This window comes from Pinus tabuliformis, chromosome 7, assembly GCF_031772625.1.
Source record: "Pinus tabuliformis cultivar Carrire ecotype Pingquan chromosome 7, CPIR1, whole genome shotgun sequence".
Taxonomy (NCBI): Eukaryota; Viridiplantae; Streptophyta; class Pinopsida; order Pinales; family Pinaceae; genus Pinus; species Pinus tabuliformis.
The window spans coordinates 1,012,433,803-1,012,454,536 of record NC_142293.1 but is presented as its reverse complement, the minus strand read 5'-3'; positions in this window follow the sequence as shown (position 1 = coordinate 1,012,454,536).

Sequence of the window (20,734 nt, the reverse complement as noted above, 5' to 3'; positions counted from 1 at the left end):
TCTGTGACAGGAATGTCGTATTGTCCATTCTGATTTTGTAACACATTTTTGTTCCCTTAATCATTGATATAACATTGTTGGTCCTTATAGAATGCTATTGTTGTTCAATTGCAGAGTAACCGTGTTGTAACATTCATAAGTTGGTATTACTGTATTCATCTATGGTATACACTTAATCGCGATTGTTGTTCAACTGGAATTGTTGTTCCATTACGAATTACAATCGTTATTCTTTATAACTGAGATTGATACCTGTTGTATCGAAGTCAGATTACTATTTCTCTCAATATTAAAGCATGTCATGTGTGTTATTTATTTTGGTTCATTGTACATTTACATTTGGCTCTAACTGTTGTTCGATATTTCATTGCTAATCAATTGTCATTCTATTTCTGTTTGTTTTCCGATTTATTCTTAGAGTAAATATTACTATCTGATTTCTGTAGGATATGATTGCCGCACCTATTTCTATAGATTAAGGTTTTGTTGTTTATAAGAACTAGTTGTTGTTCCATTTCCTAGTTGTTGTTCCATTTCCTAGTTGCTGTTCCATTTCCTATTATTTGTGTTATCATTGCTTTGGTGTGCAAAACGATCTGAAGCTGTAGTAAGCGTTGACATTTGTTGTCTAGTTCCCAGGTTGATGATTTGTTCCTTGATTATCTTTAGTTACATCAGTTTACAGAGGGATGAGTTACTGTTACTGTACCCTTGACTGATAATTTGCTTAGTTTTCTAAATGCATGATTTAAGTCTTAAAGTGCTTTGCTGTAAGTAGATCTTGTTTTAAGCATCCGTTTACTCTTGTATTCTAAGCACTATACTACTAGCATTACTCTGAAAAATGACCGCCTCAAACTGAGTACACTCTTTGAGATAAAAAATCTTTCCTGGATTGATAAGTTAATGTGAGGTAAATAGAGGTGAAAAAGACCCTTTTTACTGCTCGACATTTTGGCACCATTGCCGGGGAAGAGTGTAGCCATTTGTTCCTTTTCCAGAGTGATGTAAGAACCTGCTAGGAAAGAGCTGGGTTTTAAAAATGGAAGGTAAGAACTTGCGTGCGGAGCATGTAATAGCCTTGCTCCCCTGCCCGCTTTCCTACAGATTTGTTGTTGTTTTGTTTGGGTAGAAATTAGCATTTGATTTGTGTGCATGACTAGGCAGAAAAAACCTGAAAAGAATCATAAACCTCTACCCAAGCCCGACAAAGCTAAGGGGCCAGTGACCCTTGGCTGATCGACCTTTATAGACGAAATCCTTAAGAAACCAGAATCTCAGCCTTCAATAGGACCTAGAAAAGTTACTTCTAGACAGCCTACTAGTTCCCTTTAGGCCACAAGATCACCATCTGTAGCCTTTGTTGAGGTGCATAGTCAAACCGAAGAGCAAGATTTTCAAGAAATTGAAAATTCTAGCCCAAAATAATTGGAAGAAGGGAACCTTAGCAATCTCTATGAAGGAAGAGGAGAAACAAGAGAGACTGAAGAACCAAGATCTCCTCTTGGGGTAATTCATCCACTAAGCAACCCAAATAAGGGAAATGCTGCAAAAATCACTTATAATGAAGTTGAAGAAACTCAAGAACCTAAACCCCCCCAGACATTAGGCACTCTCATCATCCCAGATAAAGGAAGTGCTATTAAGGCCATTCCCATTATAGCCATTCCCCCTCGACAACCTTGGAATACCAACCTAGATATCCCAGAAGGTTATTGGCTTATATTTGACCAAATGGTCCATAACCAGCCAAACACCAAAACCTCTACACTGAAATAAAACATTGTGGATACTGCAGCTAATGCACCTATGAAATAAATTCCTATCCAGCATATCCCTACATTCCATGGCCTTACATCAGAAGATCTGGATGCATTCTTATTCGAATTTGATATGCTGTGTAGAGGATATGACTATACCACCGATCCCTAGAAACTGAAATTATTTCCCTCTACATTAAAAGGGGCTGCTCTACGATGGTTTATGGGATTGGGTGGTGGTGTTATAAACAACTAGGACCAAATGAAACATTAGAAGAGTACGTTGAACGTTTCCAGTATAATCTTCAAAGATCTTCTTATGCATCATTACCCTTACCTGATAATGTATTAAAAACAACATTAATTAGGGGAATGAAGGAACAATGGATAGAAACACTAAATATTATGGGAAAAGGAGATATTTATCAGGAAAATTTTGCTGACATTATTAATCTATGTCTCAGCAGCTCGAGAGGCAACACAAGACTAAAACCAGCAGAACATGATTGGTTTGCAAGAGATAACAGAATTTCGGCAGAAGGAGTAACTCTTGCAGAAATTGGAAATTTATTAGAAAATTTTAACATTGACATATTGGAAACACTGACAACACAACTTGATATTATGCAGGCCCAACAAAAGCAAGCAGAGGCAGACCAGAATTTGGCAATCTTCTGTCCCAGATGCAGAAATAAACACAGCCATAAGGAGTGTCCATTAGATGCAGTCGAAGTTTGCGACATTTGTACAAAAGACCACTCTACAGAGAGTTGTACCCCACTTCCTGGATTGAAAGCAGTATACAAGGACGCAGAAGAAGAGCCAGAATCGGTTTATCTACTCAATCAGCGCCATCAATGGTAGCCGCAACAATCAGATATGTTATCAAACCCAACTTCTTCTTTTCAACCTCCACAATATCATGCTCAACAATATAATACAATGTGGCAACATCAGCCTCCCTTCCCGAATTGGTCACAACAATCATTTCCTTCATCATCTCCATGGCTGAATCAATCAAACCAGCCCAATTGGCCAAATTTTCCCTATACCCCACCATATTGGCAAAACAATGTATGTCTAGCACATTGGACCCCTCCTACTTCACAGAGTCAAGTCTGGCAGACAAACTGGAAAAGACCGATGAATCAGCCAGTAGGAACCATCCCGCTCCCTCAACCTACACTGCTAGCATTACAACAAAACCCCCAGTCTAACTTAAGACCGCAACTCCTAGCCCAGCCCAACCCTAATCCGAATAATGGACTGTTCCAATCAATTCAAATAATTGAAACAACAAAGATAGGAACCGATCTAATGGAGTGTAATGACCTTCAATTAAGATCTGGGCATATCATTGAAACATAAGGAGATAAAACATCTCAAGTTGAAAATCAGTTACCTATAGAAACACTGCTACAAGAAGAGGATGTGACCAGACAAAAAATTCATGATCCAGCAACCACATCCTCTCCCCCATTCCCAGAACGATTAATTATACCTCGACCTATACAATATCCTGATTTTCACATTCTGGGAGAACTAGAAAATATATACATAACAATCCCACTCCTCCAATCCATTCAATACATCCCGATATATGCAAAGACAATCAAAGAGCTATGTGTAAAGAAACCAAGGAGGAGTATAATAAATGACCCAAAAGTCCAAGTAGTTGGCACTCTATTCGACTTATTATCAGGAAAAGAAACACTCGTTAAATACGAAGACCCAGGAAATCCAATAGTAACCGTACAAATCAATGGACAAACCTTCTCAAATGCCTTAGTTGATCTAGGAGCTACAATTAATATCTTAACAACCACCACTTGCCAAAAACTGGGCATTACATTAGTAGAACTGACCTCCACTTTACTAGAACTAGCTGACCGATTTGTGGTTAGGCCAGAAGGCACACTACATGATGTCATGGTATCTGTTGACTCCTGGGAGTATCCGGCCGATTTTTTGATAATAAACCCCGAAAAAACAACTTGATGGAAATCCAATGACTTTAGGCATACCTTGGCTTGCAACTGCCAATGCTTATATTGGCTGCTGACAAGGCAGTATGACCATAACTAGGGGGAAAATATCAAGAATCTAGCTTTATATCCCACAGCGCAGCCAAGTGTCACAATAATAAAAACTAACAAGCATTCTATATCATACCTCACCAAAAATATTAGATCTCTATTAACCATAGAAGAGGCCCTCAATTTCAAAGACCAAACAGAAGATGATGCCATTAACAATTTTATTATCCAAGTTGAACCCAGATTCCACATACAATGTCACATGATAGAAGCAGCATTTGATAATGAATTAGAAGAAGATCCTATTAAAGATACACACGATCAAACAATACCTACTACCTATGTCTCAAATAGCAAAATTGTAGAAATTGAACCAGGAAAGACTTTAAACATTAATGCCAACCTGACTTCCGAACAAGAAAAGAAGCTCATCCAACTACTGAGGAAATACAAAGAAGAATTTGCATGGGACTGTCCTAATATGAAAGGAATTGATCCCTAGTTATGTACACACCACATTTACATAGAAAAAGATGTGAGACCTGTTCGCCAACCACAAAGGAGACTTAACCCTCATCTACAAGACATTGTAAAAGCTAAACTTCAAAAACTTTTAGATGTGAACTTCATCTACCCTATCTCTGATAGTAAATGGGTCTCTCCGCTTGTTGTGGTACCAAAGAAGAATGAAAAGTGGAGGATTTGTGTATATCATAGAGGGCTAAATAAAGCAACACAAAAAGACCACTTTCCCCTTCCATTCATTGACCAAGTATTAGACACTTTGGTAGGAAAGAAATTATTTTCTTTCTTAGATGGTTTCAGCGGATACAATCAGATTCAAACTGCCCTTAAGACCAAGACAAACCACTTTTACTTGTCCTTGGGCAATATTTACCTACAAAGTTCTACCTTTTGGCTTATGCAATGCTCCTACCATATTTCAAAGGGCTATCCTCAGCATCTTTTCAGATTTAATAAATGAAGGGCTCGAAGTATACATGGATGATTTTACACCATATGGAAACAATTTTGACCCAGCATTGGACACATTGGAAAAAGTCTCCAGTGCTGCATTGCCACCAGGCTTTGTTTGAGCCATGAAAAATGCTATATGATGATGGTTGAAGGACTTATTCTAGGCCATTATATCTCAGCAGCTGGCATACAAGTAGACCCAGCCAAAATTCAAATATTTTTTCTAATTCCCACTCCTACCACTCAAACAGAGGTACACAGTTTTCTTGGATTTTCTGGTTACTATAGAAAATTTATAGAACATTTTTTGCATATTGCTACACCTCTATATGCATTGACAGGTAATGCTGACTTTCTTTGGACAGAAAAATGTGACTGTGCTTTCCAGGATCTGAACAAGGTTGTGTCAGTAGCCCCAGTCCTTCGAGGTCCAAAGTGGGACCTTCCATTTCAAATTTCATCAGATGCTTCAGATACAGCTATTGGAGCAGTCCTTGGGCAGGAAGAAGATAAAAAACCATATGCAATTTATTATATTAGCAAGAATTTGTCTCATGCTGAATTGAATTATATTGTTACTGAAAAGTAATTTCTAGCTGTAATACATGCTGTCAATAAGTTTAGGAATTATTTTCTTGGATATCCTGTTATCTTGTATATAGATCACTCTGCCATAAAATATTTAGCAAATAAACCAATCACAAATGGTAGAATAACTAGATGGCTAATTTTATTGCAGGAATTTCATATCACAATCAAGGACATGGAAAAGAAAATCTTGTAGCCAACTTTTTCTCGTGAAGGCCAAAATCAATGGACACAGTAGCAGTTGAAGATCAATTTCCAGATGAGCATTTGTTTGTTGTCACTGTTAAAACAACCTGGTATGCTGATGTTGCGAATTACTTAGCAGTAGGCAAATTACTGAAATATCTGACCCCCAATGAACGAAAACAGATTGTCCAGCAAAGTGCTTGATTTTCTTGGATTGGGGACTACCTGTTCCATGCAGGGGTAGATATGCACATCAGGAGATGCGTCTAGGAGGATGAAATTTTTAACATTTTGAAAGCTTGTCAGAGCGGACCATGTGGCAGACATTTCGCCGATCGAAGAACTAGACATAAGGTGCTACAAATAGGGTATTATTGGCCCACGATATTCAAAGCTGCAAAGAAGTTCATTCAAGCTTGTGACAATTGCCAAAGAGTAGGACGCCCTGGTCAGTCCGATGAAATGCCCCTGAATACATAGCTAGTTATTGAACCATTCGAGCGATGGGCCCTCAATTCATTGGTCCAATTAACCCATCCTCGAACCAGAAAACATATATTTTGGTAGCAACAAAATATGTCACCAAATGGGTTGAAGTAGAGGCATTGTCAAGAGATACAGAGGATTCTATCATACAGTTCCTGTTCCATATATTTGTGTGATATGGGCTTCCAAGAGATATAATTACGGATGGTGGACCACAGTTTGCTGGTAACAAGATTGCTACAACACTAAAAAACTATCATATCCAACACAAAATTACCACTCCATACCACCCACAGGAAAATGGTCAAGTAAAAAGTAGCAAAAAAATAATAGAAGCAATCTTAACAAAAACCATTGCGCCGCATAGACCCGATTGGTCTGCAAGATTACCAGAAGCCTTGTGGGCTTACAGAACAACATGAAGAAGCACTATCGGCTATTCACCATACCAATTGGTGTTTGGAAAGGAACCCATCTTTCCCATAGAATTCGAAATCCAAACACTGGGAACAACACAATAAGTCGGTCTAGATCTAAACAAGGAACAGATTAATAGATTACAACAGCTCAATGAGTTAGATGAAATCAGGCTCTCTGCCCTTGAAAACACTGCATTAATCCAACAGCAGCGAGCTAAATGGCATGACACTCTCATTAAAAATAAAGTCTTCCACAAAGGAGATTGGGCGCTCTTATACGATTCCAAGTTTTAGGACTTTCCCGGGAAGCTTCAGACTCGTTGGCTGGGGCCATATGAAATCTAGAAGGTACATGATATTGGCACCCTTACTCTAATCACCATTGACAGATTTGGACATACCTTCAAGGTAAACGGCCACCAAGTTCGATTATAGCATAAACCACTGACTCGGGAATCCTTCTACCAGCAACTACATGAAGACTCCGACATGCAAATTTTGGAGGAGGAAGAGAAATCTTCCTCGCCTCTGGTTCATTAAAGTGATTCAACTGTTCTTACATTTTGTACATAATTCCTTTGTTTTATTAGCATAAATTATTCTCTGTACATAAATTTTTTTATTTGCACTTTGCTGCTCCTTTTCGAAGAATCAACAATTCTATCGTTTTTGTTGTTCCTTTTAAAAGGAAAATCACCTTCACCATTTTGTTGTTCCTTCTTTTCAAAAGAACACCACTTGCATTTTTCTATTGTTCCTTTTTCAGAAGGAACAACACTGTCGCTTTTGCTATTCCTTTTCTGAAGGAACATCATTTGTGTGCACTTTTATTTTTCTGATGTTCCTTTTCCAAAGGAACAACACTTTTGTTTTTCTATTCCTCTTCTGAAGGAATAGTACTTTTTGTATTAGCCGTTGCTTTTTCACTTTCATTTTGCTGTTCCTTTTCCAAAGGAACGACACTTGCATTTTCTGCTATTCCTTTTCCAAAGGAACAACACTTTTGGTTTTTGTTGTTCCTTTTCCAAAGGAACGGCACTTGCGTTTTTTGTTGTTCCTTTTCCAAAGGAACAACACTTTTGGTTTTTGATGTTCCTTTTCCAAAGGAACGACACTTGCATTTTCTGCTATTCCTTTTCCAAAGGAACAACACTTTTGATTTATGTTGTTCCTTTTATAAAGGAATGGCACTTGCGTTTTTTGTTGTTCCTTTTCCAAAGGAACAACACTTATTTTTTTTTCTCTTCGTTTTTGAAATGACAACATTCTCGTATTCCTTTTATTTATGCTTGTTCTCTTGGCTGTTCCAATTAAAGGACACCTACTATCGCTCTCAATATATAATAATTTCGAGTCTTTTGGAGCACAGCTATACACTTATGTAATGGATACAAAACTAGAGCATACTGAAATCAGCAAATTATATAAAATCACTATTTTTACAAGAAATTGCTTTGAATTGATAGGAGGAAAGAGGAAAGGACACAATTATTCATCACTTTTGCTATCATTATCCTACTAATATTGATATGATTGGGTATCTTTATCATAGTGGTTCTTTTTTTCCCATAATCTTCTTTGATCATTATTAAGGAATAAGAACAAAGGGTATATTTTTCTATTGAGATGTTAAGACTTCTTCCACCATTCCTACTCTTAAGGAGTGCTGAAACACCCTTTGTGTATAAATAGGAAAGTACTTAAAAGGAAAAAACAAAAGAGAAAAATGTTTATATGAGTTGTCAAATGCAAGATAGAGGGTCTCATCAAGAGCCAACCTACCATGATCATAAGGAAGAAAGTGAAGTGGCATTCCCACTATGGCCACCACACCATGGATATGATCCAAGAGGCACATCTGAAAAAATAAAGAGTCCTTGGAATAGGAGGTCTCATCACGAGCCGGCCTGCCCACCTTTCACTCCTTCCTGGTGAATGGCATTATGGTTTAACTCGTTACCAAGCTAGCATAATGACCTCCATTTTCACATTGCACAGCACTTCCTAAGCATACACAAAGGATCATGGTTCCATGGCTGAAACAAACAACTCTGTCAAGGTTATGGACACCTGTCGGCAGCAGAGCTCTGTTAATGGTATTGAAGCCACATTCCTTATACACCAATAGCAATCATCAACACCCTTCTTTGTCGTATACCTTTGTAATATGTCAAATAAGATTATGTATATCACTTCCCCGAACCATTAAACACATGAAAATCTATTATAACCAATCATGACGAAAGAGTCGATCATGACCGCATTAGACTTTTTGTGCACGTCAGTTGTCCTATCCTCCCAGCCTCGCATTGTTATGAAACCGGCTCAAGAATAAATAGAAAAGATAGATCAACACCTTAGAATTCAGCCTCTTCGAGGGGGCAACCTCCTTTACATTACATAAATGAACAATTCTTCGATGATTCAAATGACAAAACCTCCTTTCTATATATAGGAGTCTACGGAGTCACAATATAATCCAGCCGACCTAACAATAATAATATAAAGCCACAAAAATAACAATAGAGGGATTCCATGGGGCACAGAAATAACAACATGGGGGTAATAGGGGCACAACAATATAAATAAGGGGTATAACTACAATAGTAATGGGGTAATCACTAGTATTATAGGGACCCAACATGCCCCTCTCCTTCAAAAAAGTGTTGTCCTCAACACTTGATTAGTTCTGGATACTTCTGCATAAAATTCTCATCTGCCCATGTGGAATCTTCAACGGATAAGTTCTTCCACTTGATAAGATACTCTGAAATTGATTGATTTCGTAGCTGTCGAGTTCTTGTTTCTGTGACTGCTTCCAGTTCCAATATAATTTTTCCTTCCTCATCAAGTTCTAGCAATATTGTTTGAACTGGGAGCTTGTCGCCTATAACCTTCTTAAACATGAAACATGGAAAACTGGGTGCGATCGAGAAGCTGCAGGAAGCTCCAATTTGTATACCATAGTACCAATCTTTTGCAACACCTTGTATGGACCATAATACTTTGGTGATAATTTATTATCCTTCCTAGCTTGCTTTAGGGACATTTGCTTGTATGGTTGTAGCCGTAGGAATACCCAATCACCTACATCAAAACTTCTTTCACTGCGATGTTGATCTGCCTGTTGTTTCATTCTATTCTGTGCCAACACAAGGTTATCCTTTAAGAGTTGGAGGACTTGTTGTTGATGTTCAATGTGATGTTCCACTGCCTGAACCTTAGAATTTTCTCTTAAATATGATGTGATGGATGGTGGTTGATACCCATAAAGTGCCATAAATGGGGTCATTTTTGTTGATGTATGGAAGGAAGTGTTATACCACCATTCAGCCAGAGGCAACCATTTGACCCATTGTGTCTATTTATCATATACAAAGCAACGAAGATATCCTTCCAAACATTTGTTTACTATCTCAATTTACCCATCAGATTGAGGATGATAAGATGAGCTATGAGCTAACTGAGTAACAAGACAAGAAAATAATTCTGTCCAAAAATTTCCAGTAAAAATGGGATCTCTGTCACTTACAATAATCTTTGGGTTTCCATGTAGCTTTTGAATTGTTTCCATAAATGCAATAGAAACTGTATTGGCTTTAAATGGATGTGATAATGCACAAAAGTGTGCATACTTGGTAAGTCTGTCAACTACCACCATGATTACACTATTTCCCTCAGACTTGGGTAAACCTATGATAAAATCCATTGAAACCTCCTCCCAATGTTGGCTTGGAATGGATAAAAGTTGTAATAGACCTGGTGTCTTAATTGTTTCAACTTTATTTTGTTGGCAAACCAAACATTCCGCCACAAACTTTTGAACATCTGATTTAAGGCCATCCCAAAAAAATTCCTTCTTAACCCTGTGGTAAGTTTTTAAAAATCCTGAGTGCCCTCCTAAGGGAGAAGTGTGCAATTCCATAAGAATGTTTTGCTTTAGCTGGGAATTCTTACAGAGGTATAAGCAATATTTGTACCATAACAAATCATTTTTCCAGCTAAATGTATCAGACGTACTGGAATCTTGTTGTAGCTTTCGAATAAGTGCCCACACTTCTTCATCAGTCTTCCATTCCTCCCTTGCTTCGTTTATCCAATCTGGTTGGATAATAGAAATGGCACACAACAATGCTTCCACATCCTCATCCTTTCTTGAGAGTGCATCTGCCACCACATTTTGCTTCCCTTTTTTGTAGATGATTTCAAAGTCATAACCCAACATCTTTGTGACCCACTTTTTTTTCTCTTCAGAGGATATTCTTTGTTCTAAAATGTATTTAAGGCTATCATGATCCGTTTTTACCTTGAAGTGTCTTCCCATTAGGTAGGGTCGCCATTTCTTAAGTGCATGGAGTATTGCCAACATTTCCTTCTCATAAATAGCTTTGCTTAAAACATTTCCCTTGATTGGACGACTTTCAAAAGCAATGGAACTTTCATCTTGCCTTAGAATAGCACCAATTCCATTTCCTAAAGCATCACATTCCACAATAAAGGTTTTTGTGAAGTCCGGTGTAGCTAAGACCGATGCTTGGCACATTGCTTCTTTAAGATGTTCAAAGGCCTTTGTTGCTTCTGGAGTCCATGAAAATGCATCTTTCTTCAATAATGTTGTTAGAGGTGCTGCTATTCTCCCATAATTCTTAACAAATTTGCGATAATACCCTGTCAACCAAAGAAATCCTCGCAGATGCTTTATGGATGTGAGGATTTTCCATTCCTTAATGGCTTTAATTTCCCTAGGGTCTACCTTAACGCCTTCATGAGATACAATATGACCCAAATATTCCACCTCCTGGACTCCAAAGAAACATTTGGATCTTTTTGCATATAATTGTTTCTCCTCCAATAGTTGTAGCACCTTGTCAACATGTTCAACATGATCCTTCCAAGACTTGCTGTAGATTAGTATATCATAAAAAAATACTAACACAAATTTTCTAAGGAATGGTTTGAACATTGAATTCATCAAACCTTGAAATGTTGAAGGTGCATTGGTAAGGCCAAAAGGCATGACCAAAAATTCATAATGACCCTCATGAGTTCTAAATGTCGTTTTCGGAATGTCTTCAATCTTCATTCTGATTTGATGATATCCCGAACGAAGATCCAACTTGGTGAAGTAAATTGATCCATGCAATTCATCCAGTAATTCATCAATGAAAGGAATGGGGAACTTATCTTTAATAGTGAGCTTGTTGAGCTCCCTATAATCCGGACACATGCGCCATGATCTATCCTTCTTGTGTACCAATACTACTAGAGCAGAGAAAGAACTTTGACTTGGTTGAATTATACCAGCCTCTAGCATTTCTGCAACCATACGTTCAATTTAACTTTTTTGGACATAGGGATATCTGTGCGGCCTGATGTTTGGAGGAACACTTCCTGGAATCAGATGGATAGCATGATCATGATCACGCATAGGTGGGAGACCTTTGGGAGTCTCAAATACCTTGGAATGATTTTCCATGACTTTTTGGAGATCTGGAGAAATAGATGATTCCGATGTGGAAACATCTAGCGAAAATAATTGTGAAATTACACCTCTTTGCTCCTTTTTTAGAAGTTTTGTCATACCATTAGAGCTGATTATCTTTCCTGGTTTCCCTGCAATACCCCTTAATTCAACTTCCTTTCCTTCCATAGAAAATTTGATGAAAGGTTCTTGAAAATTAAAAGCTATTGTACCCAAGGATTGTAGCCATTGGACTCCTAGTACAACATCAGCACCTCCCATTGGAATGGCAAGCATTGGGCTAGTCAATACATATTCTCTGATGGATAGCTTGATATTATGGCACCTTCCAGAGCAATTTATTGTTCCTCCATTTGAAATCATCACTTGACACTCTGGTGTTGGATATAGGAAGCAATTCAATTCTTTTGCTACCCTACAATGAATAAAATTGTGGGTGCTTCCTGAATCAATCAACACTATTACCTTTTTCTTCTTGATTTTTCCTTCTATCTTGATGGTTTGAGGAGTGGTAATTCCCGCCAATGCATTACAAGATATGGTCGGATTTATTTGTTCTTCATCTAGGCTTTGTTCCTGGAGTATTTCTTCTTATTTTGACCTTTCTTGCTCCTTTTCTTCTTCCTCTTCACAATCTATGTAGAATAATTTCTTCTCATCACACTTATGACCTTTAGTGTATTTGCTATCACAACTGTAACAAAGCCATTTTGCTCTTTTTTCTTCCAATTGTTGTGGTGTCAACCTTATAGGTTGTGGAAGACTAGGGGCAACAACAATTCCGTCTTTATAGTTGTGAGTGGTATGCTTCTTGGTTGCCATAATTTTTCTTTCCATTTTTCTTGCTAACCTGAATGCCTTCTTGGTCCTCTTTCTGTCTTCTTACGAAATTTCAATCTGATCCCTAGAGAGAAAGTTATGACAATTTTCCCCAGGTCACCTGTTTTGAATGTAGTTCAGGAGTCTGCAAAAAGACCAACTTCCTCAGATCATATCTCCGCAAATATCATGTGAAAAGCTCTGAAATTCGCATCCAAGGTTCACCGCAATTTCTTCTCAAATGGGTTTTTCTGCGACTTCTGAAACGTCATAGAAAAAAAGTTATAGAGAAAATGCCACGATGACCTGTTTGGAGCAGCGAAACCCTAGAATCTAAAGCTCTGATACCAAATGTTATGAAACCAGCTCAAGAATAGATAGAAAAGATAGATCAACGCCTTAGAATTCAGCCTCTTCAAGGGGGCAACCTTCTTTACATTACATAAATGAACAATTCTTCGATGATTCAAATGACAAAACCTCCTTTCTATATATAGGAGTCTAAGGAGTCACAATATAATCCAACCGACCTAACAATAATAATATAAAGCCACAAAAATAACAATAGAGGGATTCCATGGGGCACAGAAATAACAACATGGGGGTAATAGCGGCACAACAATATAAATAAGGGGTATAACTACAATAGTAATGGGGTAATCACTAGTATTATAGGGACCCAACACGCATCATATCACATCATTCTCTTATTTGTTAAGCGATCCTATTATACACCTTGATTTCGGCAACCTGCCCCTTTTGTAAACATGGCATTTTGCCATATGCTATTCCTTTATGACTCTATACCATGGCAGTTCAGCACGCCTCTCCATAATTTGACAGCTGAGGACGACCTATCACACTGAAGGGGGGAGGCAGGTGACCTCATAATTTGCTGGTATATGTGTCAGACTATTATTCGAAAAACTTTTACTTGGGAATAGCAAGGCTTAACAGTATATCGTTTTTCAATTTGCATGGCTTGTTGTTCCTAAGCTATTTCCGTATTATGCTCTGCAGCAATTAGTAAGTGACTTAGGATTTGAACGAGCCTTGTTGTTTCGTTATTTTCTCTGCGTTTCTCTCAGTTTGAATAGCCTATTGTTCCATTGTTGTCTGTGTTTTTACAGTGAGCTAAAACATGGGAGGAAGATCAATTCGAAGAGAACCATAGGTATTGACAGTTTCTGATGCTGCACAGGAAATCCTGGCAAGGGCAGGATGTTTAGTTTATCTTAATCATTTATAGGAATCCAACGAGACCGTAGCAATAGAATTCTTGCATAACTTGCAAGAATATCACTCCATAGTAAGGGGGAGACACATAGTAGTCACTGATGACATAATTGCAGAGGTCTCGGGACTGCCAGCCACTAGACCTGTGTCAACTCTAAAGAAGGAGAGACTGCGAAAGATCATAAAAATCTTCCAAGATGAAGGCCAGAACCTGACAGTCAGAGGAAAGGGAGTTCTACCAGTAGCATTAGGGGAACCGTGGGTAGAATTGGCGAAGATCATCCAAATCTACGTCACCTGTGAAGACAGGAAAGACGTGGTAAGACCATGACACCTTAAACTTTTAGCCGTATTAAAATAGAAATGCTCTGTGAACTTACTTACATTTTTAAATTCATTACTTCATGATGTTGCCCAAACAATGAAAAATCACAACATGTAGAATCGGTAGTAAGTCACCATGGGCTGATATGACTAATAGTTAGCCACAATCTTGCTCAGCAACAGAGAAGCTAGGAAGAGACAATTGCCATAATAGACGGGGGACTAAATCTGCCAGTCCCAAAATGAAAACATGCTACTAGTACACCAAATAGACCATTGAAATAGAGGAAATCAGTTAGAATGGCATGGAATAGATGGAGGTTGGAGAAATCCCAAGGGAATACCAGCCAACCAGTGGAGATAGATGATTCAGGGGATAAGCAACCACCACAATCGAAAGGAGAAGAGAATGAGAAAGAATTGGAAGGAAATGAGGAAGGAGAAACGAAGGAAGAGACTGAGAAGCATGGGCAAGCAGAGGAAGAGATAGAGCAACATGAAGAAAGCCCATTGCAAAATCCATTTCAAGAGAACAAATTGGCCCAAATTCTGGCCAATATGGGCAGATATGCCCAACCTCTCAGCTTGCTAGACCTCCATATTGAAGAAGAACCAAAAGAGCATTCTGCTCAGGACAAAAATGCACCTGAAGAATTATGCGACGAGGAAGAAAAAGAAAAGAATCATTCCGTTCATGATGAAAGTATGACAGGAGAGAACATTGATGAAGATACAGAAGAGGAACAATCTGTTCCCAGCCAGACTACACTGGAAGAATTTCAGGGAGAAGAAGGGATGGAAAAATAAGTCACCCAGGAAATAATAGAACTAGCTAGGGTTTTATTCCTGAGCAACCCGAATAGAACAATGAAGGAGCACCCCAAGAAGAAAACCAAGGAATTGGCCAAGATGACAATCCAAGCCCGAGTAAACAAACAATTTTTCCTTCTAAGAAAACATAAGAAATTAAAAGATTACGAAAAGAACAACAAAGATTGTTGAATGTGATAGCACAAATTCGACAACAAATCAAGGTTTTGAAAATGAGAAAGAGAGGAAAAAGGACCTCGGGGGCAAGACATGCAACCACCCTGGCGAGACCCCTCAAGAAAAAGGTTAGGAGAACTCAAGTCCAGACTGTCATTGAAAACCAAAAGGAACAACATTCAGCTGTTACCCACATTGAATTGCAAACAAAGGATATATCGGCCTATGACAAAGAAGTTCAGACAGAGGCACAACCCTCTGAAGAAATGTGAACCATAAACACGAGACGATGCAATAAGAAGGTTCAAGTGAACCTTTTTCTTACCACTACCATGTGGGACAATGATCCGAGGACATTAACCCTACGAGAGGGTTTGATGGAAGCTCAAAAAGCAGTAGAAAAACTCACAGAATAGACGGTTTCTCGAGAAAAGTATGAAGAATTACAATAATAGCTAAGGAATGTCAATTTATCCGAAAGCCTCGCTTTTGAAGGATGGAGAAAGGAAGAAGAGAAGGTCGCAAAGGTAACTCATAGGTTAGATGTAGTTATCAAGTATATGGATTGTTAGGGTCCCACCCTAACCCCTTATTTATGTAGTAGGATTGAGTCATAGTTATAGTTAAGTAAAGAGTTAATAAAGCCCATATTAATAATTGTAAGTGGTTAACCCGCATTTAGTGACGGGACCATAGTTAGTTGCAAATGGGCCATGGTATTAGATAGATGGTATTAATAAGAACCATCGTATTTCTCCATGGTATTTCATGTATAAGTCATATATAAAGGATAGATACTCCCTGCAAGGAGCATGGTGTCTTATTTTGTAATCGAGCTCTGCTCTATTGGAGGTTGCCCCCTCGAAGAGGCAAGTGAACATTACTTTCTGAATAATAAAATACCTACTGTTATTTCTCACTGCTCTAGGTTCTAGGTATATTTCTGTGCATATTAGGTATTCTTGTATCGTCTTGTAGGTTAAGAGCATAACAAGTGGTATCAGAGCACTTTCCAGGGTCGGTGGGATCTCCATTTTTTTAGCAATTTTTTTTTTTTGGCTAGAGACGTGTTCCAACGTCTTTAAACCATGGGATCTGGCGTTGAGCGCATAAACCTATGGATTTTGGGAGGCATGCACACAGGAAATATAAGAGGTGGTCACGCTTGTTGGACTCCCTTGTAACCCATGTGGGTACCCCTTTGAGTAGTAGCACATTAGACAGAACCACGCATAGACTGTCTTCCAAGTACCCTCTGGTATATCGGAAGCCCCCTAGCTCCTTTGAAACCTCTCCATAGATAAAAACTTCAGCCGTCTTTCTGCTACAGTACACCAAGAACAGCACTCACAGAGATTACTCGCCCGTACGATAGGGTAGTCGGGTTGTACGGCTAAGGGTACGGTTGATCCTCCTTGGTTAGTGCCATAAAAAATTGGGCTGAGTACTACTGTCAGAACCTTATGTATATTTCGATCTGTAGCACCTGACACTCATCAAGACCATAGTTCCCTTTTCTATCTCTAGATCACACACAATCTCTGCCATATTAGATCTCACAAGTGGGGTTTGCAGCAGCAGCAGAAATCAGTCCCGATTCAGATCTATTAGATCCATCAAATCCGTAGCAGCAATCTGTTCCGCCACTTAGATCTATCTGATCAGCCATTCAGACCTCTCAGATCCGCCATCCAGATCTAAGTAGTTCTATGGGTTCCTATACCGGGGCGTGATTTTCACAGGACTGTGGCAGCATTGACATTTTGGGGATTCAGCTATTGCAGTATTCCTAAGCAAGGAGTAAAACTCTGTTAGGAGTTTTCAAAAAACAAAAACTCCCCCGAGGTGCTTATTGGTGACCTAGCCCATAAGAATCAGGATGAAAAGCTGAGCAAGGTGGTACCATTCAATTGTTAGTGCCAAAAAAAAAATTCGAGCGGTCCCAAATTTCAAGTACATTGGATCGGTGCATGGTAGAAACTAGAGCTCAAGCTATGGCTAATGAGAAGATTGACAAACTTGAACAATCCTTAAAGGACATGCAAGACCAGCTGGCGACAATAACTAACACACTCTCTAAGGGCAAGGTGGAAGCTCGCTGTTATAGACATTTTTGTGCCCAACAGCATGGAGCATGAAATGTCAATAATCTAAGGGATCCAAAGTCCCTCAACATGTTGTTCTTACCCTTAGAGGAACAAGGTCTGCAAACCACAGCACTGAAAATCAGTTCTCCACCTGAAAACACTCAAAAACAGGCTATTTCTGGATCATGTCAGCTGCTCCACTGAGCGTCTGCGCTGAATGTCAACTGCGCCTCCTTGTACCTGCACTGAAGGTCAAAACTAATGAAGGCTACCTGCGCTGGGCGATATTGGCCAAGTAGCACAGTCATTCTGCAAGGTGTCAACTGCCCAGGAAGCTTCCAAACTGACACTTGGGTCAAGGAATTCGCCTAGTGATGAGTAAGAGCGTCTTGATCTCCAAGTGGAAGCAAGATTCTCCAAGTGGACTCAAGAACTGAAGATTAACTAAAGTGGGAGAGGACACAAGTCAGCTTTAGGCCAGTCTCAAGATGACTCATCCTTTCTCCAAAACCCTATATATAGAGCTCTCTCATGAGGTCTAGGGAGGCTGGAATTTTGTGCAAGTAAGGAAGTGCTGTTGGTTTGTGTATAGAGCTATTGGGTGTTTTGCTTGAAGGAGGTGAAGAGGAGATTTCTTTTAGCTGGGAGGTGTTGCTGGATTGGGCCCATTGTGGTTGTAACTCTCTCAGAACTTTACTTCTATTATCAATAAAGTATTTGAGGTTCTTCTATATGCATGTGTCTTTATGATGAATAGATGCTTGTATATTTGATTTATGCTAATCCTATAATCGATTATGGATGTATGCTTCTTGTAGTTTCCTCTTCTTGTGCTTTTACAGGATCTGTGTGTAGCTGGGCCGGTGAAAGGATAAGGAGCTAGGAGTAAGCGGCAAGGAGCGAAGACTGGATCGACTATTAGCGCAAGATAACGGTTAGTAGATCATCCTTTTCTTCCCTCTCTCATCTCGTAAAGAAGAAACTTTGAATAGCTTTGCATTCAGTTGTTGCTGGAGTACTATCACCTTCAGAGTGGGATAGAGGCATTCTGCATTAGATACTTTTCCCCCCAACAAATTGGCGACTCCGCTGGGGACCGTATCTTGTTGGTTTGTTGTGTTTCTTGCTATTCATTTCATAAACAAGGAGAGTACCGAATCGAACTGTGTTTGAATCTATCAAACACAAAGTAGAGGGCAGCTACTCTGGCTCAGTTTTTGAGCAAGTTTATGATTTGAAGAGCTGATCCACAAGGACTCTAATAATCTCTTAGTGATAGATTTTCATCCTCCTTTACATCCCTTAGTGTGTCCTTGACTGATAGCTTCTGATTTGAGCAAAAACTGTGAATTTGTGAGCAATCTGTGACCCGGAAACCAAGACGGACAAAAGTCTCGTTCTTCATTGCAGGCTGTACAAAGGCAGTCTGCATTTCAGCGCAGTTCCTGAAGGGGCTACCTGCGCTGAAGGTCAAACAGGCAGTGTTACACCTGCGCTGGACCAGTCTTGGCTTGAGTTACTGAGGTTTCCTGCTGTGTCTTGCCTTGTTTTCACTGTTGTTTTTGCTGTTTGTTGCAAGTCAGTAGACCTATCTGAAACCATCTTCCTTTATCGTTATTCCGCCTCAGTTGTATAAAGAAACTGTATTTGTTCTTTTGTATTTCTTGTGTCATTTACAGTTTCCCATAACAAAAGTGAACCAGTCATGCATTGACCTCTTAGATCTAGACCTGTGATTAAGTGTCATTTTGATCTCAAGAGTTAGTTTATTTGCTGTTCATAGCTGATTGAGTTTGTCGCTTTCGTTATATGGTTTGAATTTATATATTTCTAAGTGTCGAAACAAGTAAATCTTAAGGTGTCTCTTTCGATTTTGGACAAACTTGTTTGCTTTCGCTTGAAACTGAATTCGAAATTATACAACAACTTTCTTTCTATATTTCATCAAACATTAAGGAAGAGAAAAGAAATACTTGCATTTCTGCATTTTGCATTAAGTTTGTATGTTGATTTAGGGAAAAAGTGCATTAGCGAGTGCTCTTTGATCTGTGTGAAAAGGATTTTATCTCTCTTTTCCCTCAGTAGTTAAGATTTTCATAAGTCAAAAATATTGGAAAAGCTTGCTTCTCATCTTAGACTGCATTTAGGAATTTGTATCAATACATCTCGTGGTGAACCTTGAAAGGCAAACTTTAAAAAGATCAACTTAAAATATATTGAATGAACCTAACAACGCTTTGAAACATAACGCAAACATCTAGAGGTCTAAGCTAGAGACGTGTTCCGGCGTCGTTAAACATAGTGACTGTCGATCTCGACGAAGGTGGGTGATTCCTCCTGAGAGTCGGTGGCACTAATACGGACTTGTGCTCCCACGTACCGTCGCGTATATATTGGGAGACCCCTATAGGATCAAAGCCTTTATCCATAGGAAACCGTGTCGGCCGCCCTACTGATCGCAATGCAGTGAACACAGCATTCACGAAGATCGACCACTCTTACCGTAAAACGTATTCTGTGGTTTTGTGAAATGTTTGGAACACCCTCTGCCTAGATCTCCAGAGCAGTTTCTTTTGGCCTTTTTCAAACTCTATAACTGAAAAAATTCCAACCGAGCATTTGTCACTTCGGGCTCGTTAATACATCGAAGGAGACTAGAGTCATCTTTAGCTTTTTCTCAACTCTTAAAAAGTGAAAAAGCAAGTTGTGTCTAAAAGCGTCTAATAAAATTCATTCAATTCGGAAACACAAATTTCCCCTTTTAATATTTTAGTTGATCGAGTAATCCGCAATCGTGGAAGAAATTCAATTAAAAATCCGCCGTTCGCGGAGGCTTGCGAGTCAACCGTCTTTGTCCCCGGAATCGAAAACAGTACGGGCAAAGCGAACTCGTTTAACCGGGTCAAAATCTCCTTTGAAATTTAGAACAAGTGTTCCTACTACATCCGAGGTTCCGGTTACTCCTAACATTTCTGGAAACCCTGCCTCTATAGAAGAAGTTCAACAGCCACAGAAGGACAGTAATATTGATCATGGTCTGGGGGCAAATACTTGTGTAACTGAACCAATTCCATCTATAACCGGTCCAGAGAGTTTTGCTCCTCAAACAACTGTCACTGTCGAAGCAACCACTTCTTCGGCACCAGAAATATTTTACGGACCTGACGGTCTTCCTCTTCCACCAGGTTTGATTGCGATAGAGGAAATTGCAGAGGATCCGCAAGCAAGTACTCCAACTCATTTTGGGGTCGGGGTCACTCTATTTCCTTCATCAGAAGTTAATCCACCACAAGTGGAAGTTCCTGTAGAATCGCTAGGCAATCTATTGGATAGACTTAAAATGTCT